The sequence below is a fragment of the Triplophysa dalaica genome, chromosome 5 (genome assembly GCF_015846415.1).
Source record: "Triplophysa dalaica isolate WHDGS20190420 chromosome 5, ASM1584641v1, whole genome shotgun sequence".
NCBI lineage: Eukaryota > Metazoa > Chordata > Actinopteri > Cypriniformes > Nemacheilidae > Triplophysa > Triplophysa dalaica.
In genome coordinates this window covers 15,252,128-15,268,656 of record NC_079546.1, presented here as the reverse complement: position 1 = coordinate 15,268,656, position 16,529 = coordinate 15,252,128, and the positions used below count along the sequence as shown (strand labels likewise).

General features: G+C 40.8%; 14 non-coding genes across 14 annotated transcripts; all 14 read left to right on the top strand.

Moving 5' to 3' along the window:
• Positions 1-311: 311 nt before the first annotated feature.
• Positions 312-384, top strand: trnav-uac (transfer RNA valine (anticodon UAC)). The gene has a single exon. It is a non-coding gene; the product is annotated as a tRNA-Val (tRNA).
• Positions 385-640: 256 nt separating this feature from the next.
• trnav-uac (transfer RNA valine (anticodon UAC)) lies at positions 641-713 on the top strand. Its single transcript has one exon. It is a non-coding gene; the product is annotated as a tRNA-Val (tRNA).
• Positions 714-1,350: 637 nt separating this feature from the next.
• trnav-cac (transfer RNA valine (anticodon CAC)) lies at positions 1,351-1,423 on the top strand. The gene has a single exon. It is a non-coding gene; the product is annotated as a tRNA-Val (tRNA).
• A 437-nt stretch (positions 1,424-1,860) lies between these two features.
• trnav-uac (transfer RNA valine (anticodon UAC)) lies at positions 1,861-1,933 on the top strand. Its single transcript has one exon. It is a non-coding gene; the product is annotated as a tRNA-Val (tRNA).
• A 1,709-nt stretch (positions 1,934-3,642) lies between these two features.
• trnav-uac (transfer RNA valine (anticodon UAC)) lies at positions 3,643-3,715 on the top strand. The gene has a single exon. It is a non-coding gene; the product is annotated as a tRNA-Val (tRNA).
• A 632-nt stretch (positions 3,716-4,347) lies between these two features.
• trnav-cac (transfer RNA valine (anticodon CAC)) lies at positions 4,348-4,420 on the top strand. Its single transcript has one exon. It is a non-coding gene; the product is annotated as a tRNA-Val (tRNA).
• Positions 4,421-5,037: 617 nt separating this feature from the next.
• On the top strand, positions 5,038-5,110 carry trnav-uac (transfer RNA valine (anticodon UAC)). Its single transcript has one exon. It is a non-coding gene; the product is annotated as a tRNA-Val (tRNA).
• A 1,091-nt stretch (positions 5,111-6,201) lies between these two features.
• On the top strand, positions 6,202-6,274 carry trnav-aac (transfer RNA valine (anticodon AAC)). Its single transcript has one exon. It is a non-coding gene; the product is annotated as a tRNA-Val (tRNA).
• A 2,251-nt stretch (positions 6,275-8,525) lies between these two features.
• On the top strand, positions 8,526-8,598 carry trnav-uac (transfer RNA valine (anticodon UAC)). The gene has a single exon. It is a non-coding gene; the product is annotated as a tRNA-Val (tRNA).
• Positions 8,599-9,831: 1,233 nt separating this feature from the next.
• On the top strand, positions 9,832-9,904 carry trnav-cac (transfer RNA valine (anticodon CAC)). Its single transcript has one exon. It is a non-coding gene; the product is annotated as a tRNA-Val (tRNA).
• A 437-nt stretch (positions 9,905-10,341) lies between these two features.
• Positions 10,342-10,414, top strand: trnav-uac (transfer RNA valine (anticodon UAC)). Its single transcript has one exon. It is a non-coding gene; the product is annotated as a tRNA-Val (tRNA).
• A 1,591-nt stretch (positions 10,415-12,005) lies between these two features.
• trnav-uac (transfer RNA valine (anticodon UAC)) lies at positions 12,006-12,078 on the top strand. The gene has a single exon. It is a non-coding gene; the product is annotated as a tRNA-Val (tRNA).
• Positions 12,079-13,169: 1,091 nt separating this feature from the next.
• Positions 13,170-13,242, top strand: trnav-aac (transfer RNA valine (anticodon AAC)). The gene has a single exon. It is a non-coding gene; the product is annotated as a tRNA-Val (tRNA).
• Positions 13,243-13,945: 703 nt separating this feature from the next.
• trnav-cac (transfer RNA valine (anticodon CAC)) lies at positions 13,946-14,018 on the top strand. Its single transcript has one exon. It is a non-coding gene; the product is annotated as a tRNA-Val (tRNA).
• The last annotated feature ends 2,511 nt before the right edge of the window (positions 14,019-16,529 follow it).

Sequence of the window (16,529 nt, the reverse complement as noted above, 5' to 3'; positions counted from 1 at the left end):
TGACTGTCGCATTCTCCTGACGTGAAAGGTCCCTAGTCGAAACCGAGCAGAATAATCGCCTTCTTTAAGTCATATGGTTAAACGTAATTACAAGCTAAACAAAATTTAAAGCATTTAATGCCAAGTTTTGTAGACAAGGCTTAAGACTAGTCCCAGACTAAGATGAATGTTCGAGATGTCTTACCTGAATAAACTTGACCTGGAATACCTTCAAATTTGTGACTGGCAAGTTTCTTGCCAAAGTCAGACAATAGTTGCGTGGTCTGTTTTAAACCAGCTCTAGGTTGACGACGTACGCAGGAATTGTCCACGTTTCTGTAGTGTAGTGGTTATCACGTTTGCTTTACACGCAAAAGGTCCTCGGTTCGAAACCGAGCAGAAACATAGTCTGCTTTAAGCCATAGAGTGGAATATAATGACAAGGTAACCAAACCTTTAAGCATTCAATGCACGGTTTAGTAGACAAGGCTTAAGACTAGTCCCATACTATGATGAATGTTCGAGATGTCTTACCTGAATAAACTTGACCTGGAATACCTTCAAATTTGTGACTGGCAAGTTTCTTGCCAAAGTCAGACAATACTTGCGTGGTCTGTTTTAAACCAGCGCCAGTTTGACGTCGTACGCAGGAATTGTCCACGTTTCTGTAGTGTAGTGGTTATCACGTTTGCTTTACACGCAAAAGGTCCTCGGTTCGAAACCGAGCAGAAACATAGTCTGCTTTAAGCCATAGAGTGGAATATAATGACAAGGTAACCAAACCTTTAAGCATTCAATGCACGGTTTCGTAGACAAGGCTTAAGACTAGTCCCAGACTAAGATGATTGTTTGAGATTCCTTAACTGAAAAATCTTGCCCTGAAACACCTTAAAATGTGTTACTGGCAAATTTATGCGAAATTCAGAGTTTCTGTAGTGTAGTGGTTATCACGTTCGCCTAACACGCGAAAGGTCCCCGGTTCGAAACCGAGCAGAAACAGAGTCTGCTTTAAGCCATAGAGTGGAATATAATGACAAGGTAACCAAACCTTTAAGCATTCAATGCACGGTTTTGTAGACTGTCGAAATTCAGCCTCTATTATGTCACGTACTATGTTCTTTTAGTGACTGTCGCATTCTCCTGACGTGAAAGGTCCCTAGTCGAAACCGAGCAGAAACATAGTCTGCTTTAAGCCATAGAGTGGAATATAACGACAAGGTAACCAAACCTTAAGCATTCAATGCACTGTTTTGTAGACAAGGCTTAAGACTAGTCCCATACTGAAATGAATGTTCAAGATGTCTCACCTGAATAAACTTGACCTGGAACACCTTCAAATTTGTGTCTGGCAAGTTTCTTGCCAAATTCAGAGTTTCTGTAGTGTAGTGGTTATCACGTTCGCCTCACACGCGAAAGGTCCTCGGTTCGAAACCGAGCAGAAACATAGTCTGTTTTAAGCCATAGAGTGGAATATAATGACAAGGTAACCAAACCTTTAAGCATTCAATGCACGGTTTTTATAGACTGCCGAAATTCAGCCTCTATTATGTTACAAGCTATGTTCTTTTAGTGACTGTCGCATTCTCCTGACGTGAAAGGTCCCTAGTCGAAACCGAGCAGAAACATAGTCTGCTTTAAGCCATAGAGTGGAATATAATGACAAGGTAACCAAACCTTTAAGCATTCAATGCACGGTTTCGTAGACAAGGCATAAGACTAGTCCCATACTAAGATGAATGTTCGAGATGTCTTACCTGAATAAACTTGACCTGGAATACCTTCAAATTTGTGACTGGCAAGTTTCTTGCCAAAGTCATTCAATACTTGCGTGGTCTGTTTTAAACCAGCGCCAGGTTGACGACGTACGCAGGAATTGTCCATGTTTCTGTAGTGTAGTGGTTATCACGTTTGCTTTACACGCAAAAGGTCCTCGGTTCGAAACCGAGCAGAAACATAGTCTGCTTTAAGCCATAGAGTGGAATATAATAACAAGGTAACCAAACCTTTAAGCATTCAATGCACGGTTTTGTAGACTGTCGAAATTCAGCCTCTATTATGTCACGTACTATGTTCTTTTATTGACTGTCGCATTCTCCTGACGTGAAAGGTCCCTAGTCGAAACCGAGCAGAAACATAGTCTGCTTTAAGCCATAGAGTGGAATATAATGACAAGGTAACCAAACCTTTAAGCATTCAATGCACGGTTTCGTAGACAAGGCTTAAGACTAGTCCCAGACTAAGATGATTGTTTGAGATTCCTTAACTGAAAAATCTTGCCCTGAAACACCTTAAAATTTGTTACTGGCAAATTTATGTGAAATTCAGAGTTTCTGAAGTGTAGTGGTTATCACGTTTGCTTTACACGCAAAAGGTCCTCGGTTCGAAACCGAGCAGAAACATAGTCTGCTTTATGCCATAGAGTGGAATATAATGACAAGGTAACCAAACCTTTAAGCATTCAATGCACGGTTTCGTAGACAAGGCTTAAGACTAGTCCCAGACTAAGATGAATGTTTGAGATTTCTTAACTGAAAAATCTTGCCCTGAAACACCTTAAAATTTGTGACTTTCAAATTTATGCGAAATTCAGAGTTTCTGTAGCGTATTGGTTATCACGTTCGCCTAACACGCGAAGGGTCCTCGGTTCGAGACCGAGCAGAAACAGTTTTCAGGTTTTGGCGTCAACCAGAGCAAATGCCATCGGTGTAAAACATAGCTGCACTGCGTATCGGCCTGATTGAAAGCTTTTTGGGATTGTCAAATTCAGCCTCTATTATGTCACGTACTATGTTCTTTTAATGACTGTCGCATTCTCCTGACGTGAAAGGTCCCTAGTCGAAACCGAGCAGAATAATCGCCTTCTTTAAGTCATATGGTTAAACGTAATTACAAGCTAAACAAAACTTTAAGCATTCAATGCCCAGTTTTGTAGACAAGGCTTAAGACTAGTCCCAGACTAAGATGAATGTTCGAGATGTCTTACCTGAATAAACTTGACCTGGAATACCTTCAAATTTGTGACTGGCAAGTTTCTTGCCAAAGTCAGACAATAGTTGCGTGGTCTGTTTTAAACCAGCGCCAGGTTGACGACGTACGCAGGAATTGTCCACGTTTCTGTTTTGTAGTGGTTATCACGTTTGCTTTACACGCAAAAGGTCCTCGGTTCGAAACCGAGCAGAAACATAGTCTGCTTTAAGCCATAGAGTGGAATATAATGACAAGGTAACCAAACCTTTAAGCATTCAATGCACGGTTTCGTAGACAAGGCTTAAGACTAGTCCCAGACTAAGATGAATGTTCGAGATGTCTTACCTGAATAAACTTGACCTGGAATACCTTCAAATTTGTGACTGGCAAGTTTCTTGCCAAAGTCAGACAAAACTTGCGTGGTCTGTTTTGCAGAAACATAGTCTGCTTTAAGCCATAGAGTGGAATATAATGACAAGGTAACCAAACCTTTAAGCATTCAATGCACGGTTTCGTAGACAAGGCATAAGACTAGTCCCATACTAAGATGAATGTTCGAGATGTCTTACCTGAATAAACTTGACCTGGAATACCTTCAAATTTGTGACTGGCAAGTTTCTTGCCAAAGTCATTCAATACTTGCGTGGTCTGTTTTAAACCAGCGCCAGGTTGACGACGTACGCAGGAATTGTCCATGTTTCTGTAGTGTAGTGGTTATCACGTTTGCTTTACACGCAAAAGGTCCTCGGTTCGAAACCGAGCAGAAACATAGTCTGCTTTAAGCCATAGAGTGGAATATAATGACAAGGTAACCAAACCTTTAAGCATTCAATGCACGGTTTTGTAGACTGTCGAAATTCAGCCTCTATTATGTCACGTACTATGTTCTTTTATTGACTGTCGCATTCTCCTGACGTGAAAGGTCCCTAGTCGAAACCGAGCAGAAACATAGTCTGCTTTAAGCCATAGAGTGGAATATAATGACAAGGTAACCAAACCTTTAAGCATTCAATGCACGGTTTCGTAGACAAGGCTTAAGACTAGTCCCAGACTAAGATGATTGTTTGAGATTCCTTAACTGAAAAATCTTGCCCTGAAACACCTTAAAATTTGTTACTGGCAAATTTATGTGAAATTCAGAGTTTCTGAAGTGTAGTGGTTATCACGTTTGCTTTACACGCAAAAGGTCCTCGGTTCGAAACCGAGCAGAAACATAGTCTGCTTTAAGCCATAGAGTGGAATATAATGACAAGGTAACCAAACCTTTAATTTGCCCAGTTTTGTAGACAAGGCTTAAGACTAGTCCCATACTGAAATGAATGTTCGAGATGTCTCACCTGAATAAACTTGACCTGGAACACCTTCAAATTTGTGTCTGGCAAGTTTCTTGCCAAATTCAGAGTTTCTGTAGTGTAGTGGTTATCACGTTCGCCTCACACGCGAAAGGTCCTCGGTTCGAAACCGAGCAGAAACATAGTCTGTTTTAAGCCATAGAGTGGAATATAATGACAAGGTAACCAAACCTTTAAGCATTCAATGCACGGTTTTTATAGACTGCCGAAATTCAGCCTCTATTATGTTACAAGCTATGTTCTTTTAGTGACTGTCGCATTCTCCTGACGTGAAAGGTCCCTAGTCGAAACCGAGCAGAAACATAGTCTGCTTTAAGCCATAGAGTGGAATATAACAATAAGGTAACCAAACCTTTAAGCATTCAATGCACGGTTTTGTAGACTGTCGAAATTCAGCCTCTATTATGTCACGTACTATGTTCTTTTAGTGACTGTCGCATTCTCCTGACGTGAAAGGTCCCTAGTCGAAACCGAGCAGAAACATAGTCTGCTTTAAGCCATAGAGTGGAATATAATGACAAGGTAACCAAACCTTTAAGCATTCAATGCACGGTTTCGTAGACAAGGCATAAGACTAGTCCCATACTAAGATGAATGTTCGAGATGTCTTACCTGAATAAACTTGACCTGGAATACCTTCAAATTTGTGACTGGCAAGTTTCTTGCCAAAGTCATTCAATACTTGCGTGGTCTGTTTTAAACCAGCGCCAGGTTGACGACGTACGCAGGAATTGTCCATGTTTCTGTAGTGTAGTGGTTATCACGTTTGCTTTACACGCAAAAGGTCCTCGGTTCGAAACCGAGCAGAAACATAGTCTGCTTTAAGCCATAGAGTGGAATATAATGACAAGGTAACCAAACCTTTAAGCATTCAATGCACGGTTTTGTAGACTGTCGAAATTCAGCCTCTATTATGTCACGTACTATGTTCTTTTATTGACTGTCGCATTCTCCTGACGTGAAAGGTCCCTAGTCGAAACCGAGCAGAAACATAGTCTGCTTTAAGCCATAGAGTGGAATATAATGACAAGGTAACCAAACCTTTAAGCATTCAATGCACGGTTTCGTAGACAAGGCTTAAGACTAGTCCCAGACTAAGATGATTGTTTGAGATTCCTTAACTGAAAAATCTTGCCCTGAAACACCTTAAAATTTGTTACTGGCAAATTTATGTGAAATTCAGAGTTTCTGAAGTGTAGTGGTTATCACGTTTGCTTTACACGCAAAAGGTCCTCGGTTCGAAACCGAGCTGAAACATAGTCTGCTTTATGCCATAGAGTGGAATATAATGACAAGGTAACCAAACCTTTAAGCATTCAATGCACGGTTTCGTAGACAAGGCTTAAGACTAGTCCCAGACTAAGATGAGTGTTTGAGATTTCTTAACTGAAAAATCTTGCCCTGAAACACCTTAAAATTTGTTACTGGCAAATTTATGCGAAATTCAGAGTTTCTGTAGTGTATTGGTTATCACGTTCGCCTAACACGCGAAAGGTCCTCGGTTCGAGACCGAGCAGAAACAGTTTTCAGGTTTTGGCGTCAACCAGAGCAAATGCCATCAGTGTAAAACGTAGCTGCAATGCGTATCGGCCTGATTGAAAGCTTTTTGGGATTGTCAAATTCAGCTCTATTATGTCACGTACTATGTTCTTTTAGTGACTGTCGCATTCTCCTGACGTGAAAGGTCCCTAGTCGAAACCGAGCAGAATAATCGCCTTCTTTAAGCCATATGGTTAAACGTAATTACAAGCTAAACAAAACTTTAAGCATTCAATGCACGGTTTCGTAGACAAGGCTTAAGACTAGTCCCAGACTAAGATGATTGTTTGAGATTCCTTAACTGAAAAATCTTGCCCTGAAACACCTTAAAATGTGTTACTGGCAAATTTATGCGAAATTCAGAGTTTCTGTAGTGTAGTGGTTATCACGTTCGCCTAACACGCGAAAGGTCCTCGGTTCGAAACCGAGCAGAAACAGAGTCTGCTTTAAGCCATAGAGTGGAATATAATGACAAGGTAACCAAACCTTTAAGCATTCAATGCACGGTTTTGTAGACTGTCGAAATTCAGCCTCTATTATGTCACGTACTATGTTCTTTTAGTGACTGTCGCATTCCCCTGACGCATTGCACCTTCAAATTTGTGACTGGCAAGTTTCTTGCCAAAGTCAGACAATGCTTGCGTGGTCTGTTTTAAACCAGCGCCAGTTTGACGACGTACGCAGGAATTGTACACGTTTCTGTAGTGTAGTGGTTATCACGTTTGCTTCACACGCAAAAGGACCTCGGTTCGAAACCGAGCAGAAACATAGTGTGCTTTAAGCCATAGAGAGCAATATAATGACAAGGTAACCAAACCTTTAAGCATTCAATGCACGGTTTTGTAGACTGTCGAAATTCAGCCTCTATTATGTCAAGTACTATGTTCTTTTAGTGACTGTCGCATTCTCCTGACGTGAAAGGTCCCTAGTCGAAACCGAGCAGAAACATAGTCTGCTTTAAGCCATAGAGTGGAATATAATGACAAGGTAACCAAACCTTTAAGCATTCAATGCACGGTTTCGTAGACAAGGCATAAGACTAGTCCCATACTAAGATGAATGTTCGAGATGTCTTACCTGAATAAACTTGACCTGGAATACCTTCAAATATGTGACTGGCAAGTTTCTTGCCAAAGTCATTCAATACTTGCGTGGTCTGTTTTAAACCAGCGCCAGGTTGACGACGTACGCAGGAATTGTTCACGTTTCTGTAGTGTAGTGGTTATCACGTTTGCTTCACACGCAAAAGGTCCTCGGTTCGAAACCGAGCAGAAACATAGTCTGCTTTAAGCCATAGAGTGGAATATAATGACAAGGTAACCAAACCTTTAAGCATTCAATGCACGGTTTTGTAGACTGTCGAAATTCAGCCTCTATTATGTCACGTACTATGTTCTTTTAGTGACTGTCGCATTCTCCTGACGTGAAAGGTCCCTAGTCGAAACCGAGCAGAAACATAGTCTGCTTTAAGCCATAGAGTGGAATATAATGACAAGGTAACCAAACCTTTAAGCATTCAATGCACGGTTTCGTAGACAAGGCTTAAGACTAGTCCCAGACTAAGATGATTGTTTGAGATTCCTTAACTGAAAAATCTTGCCCTGAAACACCTTAAAATTTGTTACTGGCAAATTTATGTGAAATTCAGAGTTTCTGTAGTGTAGTGGTTATCACGTTTGCTTCACACGCAAAAGGTCCTCGGTTCGAAACCGAGCAGAAACATAGTCTGCTTTAAGCCATAGAGTGGAATATAATGACAAGGTAACCAAACCTTTAAGCATTCAATGCACGGTTTTGTAGACTGTCGAAATTCAGCCTCTATTATGTCACGTACTATGTTCTTTTAGTGACTGTCGCATTCTCCTGACGTGAAAGGTCCCTAGTCGAAACCGAGCAGAAACATAGTCTGCTTTGAGCCATAGAGTGGAATATAATGACAAGGTAACCAAACCTTTAAGCATTCAATGCACGGTTTCGTAGACAAGGCTTAAGACTAGTCCCAGACTAAGATGATTGTTTGAGATTCCTTAACTGAAAAATCTTGCCCTGAAACACCTTAAAATTTGTTACTGGCAAATTTATGTGAAATTCAGAGTTTCTGAAGTGTAGTGGTTATCACGTTTGCTTTACACGCAAAAGGTCCTCGGTTCGAAACCGAGCAGAAACATAGTCTGCTTTATGCCATAGAGTGGAATATAATGACAAGGTAACCAAACCTTTAAGCATTCAATGCACGGTTTCGTAGACAAGGCTTAAGACTAGTCCCAGACTAGGATGAGTGTTTGAGATTTCTTAACTGAAAAATCTTGCCCTGAAACACCTTAAAATTTGTGACTGGCAAATTTATGCGAAATTCAGAGTTTCTGTAGCGTATTGGTTATCACGTTTGCTTTACACGCAAAAGGTCCTCGGTTCGAAACCGAGCAGAAACATAGTCTGCTTTAAGCCATAGAGTGGAATATAATGACAAGGTAACCAAACCTTTAAGCATTCAATGCACGGTTTCGTAGACAAGGCTTAAGACTAGTCCCATACTAAGATGAATGTTCGAGATGTCTTACCTGAATAAACTTGACCTGGAATACCTTCAAATTTGTGACTGGCAAGTTTCTTGCCAAAGTCAGACAATACTTGCGTGGTCTGTTTTAAACCAGCCTCAGTTTGACGACGTACGCAGGAATTGTCCACGTTTCTGTAGTGTAGTGGTTATCACGTTTGCTTTACACGCAAAAGGTCCTCGGTTCGAAACCGAGCAGAAACATAGTCTGCTTTAAGCCATAGAGTGGAATATAATGACAAGGTAACCAAACCTTTAAGCATTCAATGCACGGTTTCGTAGACAAGGCTTAAGACTAGTCCCAGACTAAGATGATTGTTTGAGATTCCTTAACTGAAAAATCTTGCCCTGAAACACCTTAAAATTTGTTACTGGCAAATTTATGTGAAATTCAGAGTTTCTGAAGTGTAGTGGTTATCACGTTTGCTTTACACGCAAAAGGTCCTCGGTTCGAAACCGAGCAGAAACATAGTCTGCTTTATGCCATAGAGTGGAATATAATGACAAGGTAACCAAACCTTTAAGCATTCAATGCACGGTTTCGTAGACAAGGCTTAAGACTAGTCCCAGACTAAGATGATTGTTTGAGATTCCTTAACTGAAAAATCTTGCCCTGAAACACCTTAAAATGTGTTACTGGCAAATTTATGCGAAATTCAGAGTTTCTGTAGTGTAGTGGTTATCACGTTCGCCTAACACGCGAAAGGTCCCCGGTTCGAAACCGAGCAGAAACAGAGTCTGCTTTAAACCATAGAGTGGAATATAATGACAAGGTAACCAAACCTTTAAGCATTCAATGCACGGTTTTGTAGACTGTCGAAATTCAGCCTCTATTATGTCACGTACTATGTTCTTTTAGTGACTGTCGCATTCCCCTGACGCATTGCACCTTCATATTTGTGACTGGCAAGTTTCTTGCCAAAGTCAGACAATGCTTGCGTGGTCTGTTTTAAACCAGCGCCAGTTTGACGACGTACGCAGGAATTGTACACGTTTCTGTAGTGTAGTGGTTATCACGTTTGCTTCACACGCAAAAGGTCCTCGGTTCGAAACCGAGCAGAAACATAGTGTGCTTTAAGCCATAGAGAGCAATATAATGACAAGGTAACCAAACCTTTAAGCATTCAATGCACGGTTTTGTAGACTGTCGAAATTCAGCCTCTATTATGTCAAGTACTATGTTCTTTTAGTGACTGTCGCATTCTCCTGACGTGAAAGGTCCCTAGTCGAAACCGAGCAGAAACATAGTCTGCTTTAAGCCATAGAGTGGAATATAACGACAAGGTAACCAAACCTTAAGCATTCAATGCACTGTTTTGTAGACAAGGCTTAAGACTAGTCCCATACTGAAATGAATGTTCAAGATGTCTCACCTGAATAAACTTGACCTGGAACACCTTCAAATTTGTGTCTGGCAAGTTTCTTGCCAAATTCAGAGTTTCTGTAGTGTAGTGGTTATCACGTTCGCCTCACACGCGAAAGGTCCTCGGTTCGAAACCGAGCAGAAACATAGTCTGTTTTAAGCCATAGAGTGGAATATAATGACAAGGTAACCAAACCTTTAAGCATTCAATGCACGGTTTTTATAGACTGCCGAAATTCAGCCTCTATTATGTTACAAGCTATGTTCTTTTAGTGACTGTCGCATTCTCCTGACGTGAAAGGTCCCTAGTCGAAACCGAGCAGAAACATAGTCTGCTTTAAGCCATAGAGTGGAATATAATGACAAGGTAACCAAACCTTTAAGCATTCAATGCACGGTTTCGTAGACAAGGCATAAGACTAGTCCCATACTAAGATGAATGTTCGAGATGTCTTACCTGAATAAACTTGACCTGGAATACCTTCAAATTTGTGACTGGCAAGTTTCTTGCCAAAGTCATTCAATACTTGCGTGGTCTGTTTTAAACCAGCGCCAGGTTGACGACGTACGCAGGAATTGTCCATGTTTCTGTAGTGTAGTGGTTATCACGTTTGCTTTACACGCAAAAGGTCCTCGGTTCGAAACCGAGCAGAAACATAGTCTGCTTTAAGCCATAGAGTGGAATATAATGACAAGGTAACCAAACCTTTAAGCATTCAATGCACGGTTTCGTAGACAAGGCTTAAGACTAGTCCCAGACTAGGATGAGTGTTTGAGATTTCTTAACTGAAAAATCTTGCCCTGAAACACCTTAAAATTTGTGACTGGCAAATTTATGCGAAATTCAGAGTTTCTGTAGCGTATTGGTTATCACGTTCGCCTAACACGCGAAGGGTCCTCGGTTCGAAACCGAGCAGAAACATAGTCTGCTTTAAGCCATAGAGTGGAATATAATGACAAGGTAACCAAACCTTTAAGCATTCAATGCACGGTTTTGTAGACTGTCGAAATTCAGCCTCTATTATGTCACGTACTATGTTCTTTTAGTGACTGTCGCATTCTCCTGACGTGAAAGGTCCCTAGTCGAAACCGAGCAGAAACATAGTCTGCTTTAAGCCATAGAGTTGAATATAATGACAAGGTAACCAAACCTTTAAGCATTCAATGCACGGTTTCGTAGACAAGGCTTAAGACTAGTCCCAGACTAAGATGATTGCTTGAGATTCCTTAACTGAAAAATCTTGCCCTGAAACACCTTAAAATTTGTGACTGGCAAATTTATGCCAAATTCAGAGTTTCTGTAGTGTAGTGGTTATCACGTTCGCCTAACACGCGAAAGGTCCTCGTTTCGAATCCGAGCAGAAACATAGTCTGTTTTAAGCCATAGGGTGGAATATAATGACAAGGTAACCAAACCTTTAAGCATTCAATGCACGGTTTTGTAGACTGTCGAAATTCAGCCTTTATTATGTCACGTACTATGTTCTTTTAGTGACTGTCGCATTCTCCTGACGTGAAAGGTCCCTAGTCGAAACCGAGCAGAAACATAGTCTGCTTTAAGCCATAGAGTTGAATATAATGACAAGGTAACCAAACCTTTAAGCATTCAATGCACGGTTTCGTAGACAAGGCTTAAGACTAGTCCCAGACTAAGATGATTGTTTGAGATTCCTTAACTGAAAAATCTTGCCCTGAAACACCTTAAAATTTGTTACTGGCAAATTTATGCGAAATTCAGAGTTTCTGAAGTGTAGTGGTTATCACGTTCGCCTAACACGCGAAAGGTCCTCGGTTCGAAACCGAGCAGAAACATAGTCTGCTTTAAGCCATAGAGTGGAATATAATGACAAGGTAACCAAACCTTTAAGCATTCAATGCACGGTTTTGTAGACTGTCGAAATTCAGCCTCTATTATGTCACGTACTATGTTCTTTTAGTGACTGTCGCATTCTTCTTACGTGAAAGGTCCCTAGTCGAAACCGAGCAGAAACATAGTCTGCTTTAAGCCATAGAGTGGAATATAATGACAAGGTAACCAAACCTTTAAGCATTCAATGCACGGTTTCGTAGACAAGGCATAAGACTAGTCCCATACTAAGATGAATGTTCGAGATGTCTTACCTGAATAAACTTGACCTGGAATACCTTCAAATTTGTGACTGGCAAGTTTCTTGCCAAAGTCATTCAATACTTGCGTGGTCTGTTTTAAACCAGCGCCAGGTTGACGACGTACGCAGGAATTGTCCATGTTTCTGTAGTGTAGTGGTTATCACGTTTGCTTTACACGCAAAAGGTCCTCGGTTCGAAACCGAGCAGAAACATAGTCTGCTTTAAGCCATAGAGTGGAATATAATGACAAGGTAACCAAACCTTTAAGCATTCAATGCACGGTTTTGTAGACTGTCGAAATTCAGCCTCTATTATGTCACGTACTATGTTCTTTTATTGACTGTCGCATTCTCCTGACGTGAAAGGTCCCTAGTCGAAACCGAGCAGAAACATAGTCTGCTTTAAGCCATAGAGTGGAATATAATGACAAGGTAACCAAACCTTTAAGCATTCAATGCACGGTTTCGTAGACAAGGCTTAAGACTAGTCCCAGACTAAGATGATTGTTTGAGATTCCTTAACTGAAAAATCTTGCCCTGAAACACCTTAAAATTTGTTACTGGCAAATTTATGTGAAATTCAGAGTTTCTGAAGTGTAGTGGTTATCACGTTTGCTTTACACGCAAAAGGTCCTCGGTTCGAAACCGAGCTGAAACATAGTCTGCTTTATGCCATAGAGTGGAATATAATGACAAGGTAACCAAACCTTTAAGCATTCAATGCACGGTTTCGTAGACAAGGCTTAAGACTAGTCCCAGACTAAGATGAGTGTTTGAGATTTCTTAACTGAAAAATCTTGCCCTGAAACACCTTAAAATTTGTTACTGGCAAATTTATGCGAAATTCAGAGTTTCTGTAGTGTATTGGTTATCACGTTCGCCTAACACGCGAAAGGTCCTCGGTTCGAGACCGAGCAGAAACAGTTTTCAGGTTTTGGCGTCAACCAGAGCAAATGCCATCAGTGTAAAACGTAGCTGCAATGCGTATCGGCCTGATTGAAAGCTTTTTGGGATTGTCAAATTCAGCTCTATTATGTCACGTACTATGTTCTTTTAGTGACTGTCGCATTCTCCTGACGTGAAAGGTCCCTAGTCGAAACCGAGCAGAATAATCGCCTTCTTTAAGCCATATGGTTAAACGTAATTACAAGCTAAACAAAACTTTAAGCATTCAATGCACGGTTTCGTAGACAAGGCTTAAGACTAGTCCCAGACTAAGATGATTGTTTGAGATTCCTTAACTGAAAAATCTTGCCCTGAAACACCTTAAAATGTGTTACTGGCAAATTTATGCGAAATTCAGAGTTTCTGTAGTGTAGTGGTTATCACGTTCGCCTAACACGCGAAAGGTCCTCGGTTCGAAACCGAGCAGAAACAGAGTCTGCTTTAAGCCATAGAGTGGAATATAATGACAAGGTAACCAAACCTTTAAGCATTCAATGCACGGTTTTGTAGACTGTCGAAATTCAGCCTCTATTATGTCACGTACTATGTTCTTTTAGTGACTGTCGCATTCCCCTGACGCATTGCACCTTCAAATTTGTGACTGGCAAGTTTCTTGCCAAAGTCAGACAATGCTTGCGTGGTCTGTTTTAAACCAGCGCCAGTTTGACGACGTACGCAGGAATTGTACACGTTTCTGTAGTGTAGTGGTTATCACGTTTGCTTCACACGCAAAAGGACCTCGGTTCGAAACCGAGCAGAAACATAGTGTGCTTTAAGCCATAGAGAGCAATATAATGACAAGGTAACCAAACCTTTAAGCATTCAATGCACGGTTTTGTAGACTGTCGAAATTCAGCCTCTATTATGTCAAGTACTATGTTCTTTTAGTGACTGTCGCATTCTCCTGACGTGAAAGGTCCCTAGTCGAAACCGAGCAGAAACATAGTCTGCTTTAAGCTATAGAGTGGAATATAACGACAAGGTAACCAAACCTTAAGCATTCAATGCACTGTTTTGTAGACAAGGCTTAAGACTAGTCCCATACTGAAATGAATGTTCGAGATGTCTCACCTGAATAAACTTGACCTGGAACACCTTCAAATTTGTGTCTGGCAAGTTTCTTGCCAAATTCAGAGTTTCTGTAGTGTAGTGGTTATCACGTTCGCCTCACACGCGAAAGGTCCTCGGTTCGAAACCGAGCAGAAACATAATCTGTTTTAAGCCATAGAGTGGAATATAATGACAAGGTAACCAAACCTTTAAGCATTCAATGCACGGTTTTGTAGACTGTCGAAATTCAGCCTCTATTATGTCACGTACTATGTTCTTTTAGTGACTGTCGCATTCTCCTGACGTCAAAGGTCCCTAGTCGAAACCGAGCAGAAACATAGTCTGTTTTAAGCCATAGAGTGGAATATAATGACAAGGTAACCAAACCTTTAAGCATTCAATGCACGGTTTTGTAGACTGTCGAAATTCAGCCTCTATTATGTCACGTACTATGTTCTTTTAGTGACTGTCGCATTCTCCTGACGTGAAAGGTCCCTAGTCGAAACCGAGCAGAAACATAGTCTGCTTTAAGCCATAGAGTGGAATATAATGACAAGGTAACCAAACCTTTAAGCATTCAATGTACGGTTTCGTAGACAAGGCTTAAGACTAGTCCCAGACTAAGATGATTGTTTGAGATTCCTTAACTGAAAAATCTTGCCCTGAAACACCTTAAATTTTGTTACTGGCAAATTTATGCGAAATTCAGAGTTTCTGTAGCGTATTGGTTATCACGTTCGCCTAACACGCGAAGGGTCCTCGTTTCGAAACCGAGCAGAAACATAGTCTGCTTTAAGCCATAGAGTGGAATATAATGACAAGGTAACCAAACCTTTAAGCATTCAATGCACGGTTTTGTAGACTGTCGAAATTCAGCCTCTATTATGTCACGTACTATGTTCTTTTAGTGACTGTCGCATTCTCCTGACGTGAAAGGTCCCTAGTCGAAACCGAGCAGAAACATAGTCTGCTTTAAGCCATAGAGTTGAATATAATGACAAGGTAACCAAACCTTTAAGCATTCAATGCACGGTTTCGTAGACAAGGCTTAAGACTAGTCCCAGACTAGGATGAGTGTTTGAGATTTCTTAACTGAAAAATCTTGCCCTGAAACACCTTAAAATTTGTGACTGGCAAATTTATGCGAAATTCAGAGTTTCTGTAGCGTATTGGTTATCACGTTCGCCTAACACGCGAAGGGTCCTCGGTTCGAAACCGAGCAGAAACATAGTCTGCTTTAAGCCATAGAGTGGAATATAATGACAAGGTAACCAAACCTTTAAGCATTCAATGCACGGTTTTGTAGACTGTCGAAATTCAGCCTCTATTATGTCACGTACTATGTTCTTTTAGTGACTGTCGCATTCTCCTGACGTGAAAGGTCCCTAGTCGAAACCGAGCAGAAACATAGTCTGCTTTAAGCCATAGAGTTGAATATAATGACAAGGTAACCAAACCTTTAAGCATTCAATGCACGGTTTCGTAGACAAGGCTTAAGACTAGTCCCAGACTAAGATGATTGTTTGAGATTCCTTAACTGAAAAATCTTGCCCTGAAACACCTTAAAATTTGTTACTGGCAAATTTATGTGAAATTCAGAGTTTCTGAAGTGTAGTGGTTATCACGTTTGCTTTACACGCAAAAGGTCCTCGGTTCGAAACCGAGCTGAAACATAGTCTGCTTTATGCCATAGAGTGGAATATAATGACAAGGTAACCAAACCTTTAAGCATTCAATGCACGGTTTCGTAGACAAGGCTTAAGACTAGTCCCAGACTAAGATGAGTGTTTGAGATTTCTTAACTGAAAAATCTTGCCCTGAAACACCTTAAAATTTGTTACTGGCAAATTTATGCGAAATTCAGAGTTTCTGTAGTGTATTGGTTATCACGTTCGCCTAACACGCGAAAGGTCCTCGGTTCGAGACCGAGCAGAAACAGTTTTCAGGTTTTGGCGTCAACCAGAGCAAATGCCATCAGTGTAAAACGTAGCTGCAATGCGTATCGGCCTGATTGAAAGCTTTTTGGGATTGTCAAATTCAGCTCTATTATGTCACGTACTATGTTCTTTTAGTGACTGTCGCATTCTCCTGACGTGAAAGGTCCCTAGTCGAAACCGAGCAGAAACATAGTCTGCTTTAAGCCATAGAGTTGAATATAATGACAAGGTAACCAAACCTTTAAGCATTCAATGCACGGTTTCGTAGACAAGGCTTAAGACTAGTCCCAGACTAAGATGATTGTTTGAGATTCCTTAACTGAAAAATCTTGCCCTGAAACACCTTAAAATTTGTTACTGGCAAATTTATGTGAAATTCAGAGTTTCTGAAGTGTAGTGGTTATCACGTTTGCTTTACACGCAAAAGGTCCTCGGTTCGAAACCGAGCTGAAACATAGTCTGCTTTATGCCATAGAGTGGAATATAATGACAAGGTAACCAAACCTTTAAGCATTCAATGCACGGTTTCGTAGACAAGGCTTAAGACTAGTCCCAGACTAAGATGAGTGTTTGAGATTTCTTAACTGAAAAATCTTGCCCTGAAACACCTTAAAATTTGTTACTGGCAAATTTATGCGAAATTCAGAGTTTCTGTAGTGTATTGGTTATCACGTTCGCCTAACACGCGAAAGGTCCTCGGTTCGAGACCGAGCAGAAACAGTTTTCAGGTTT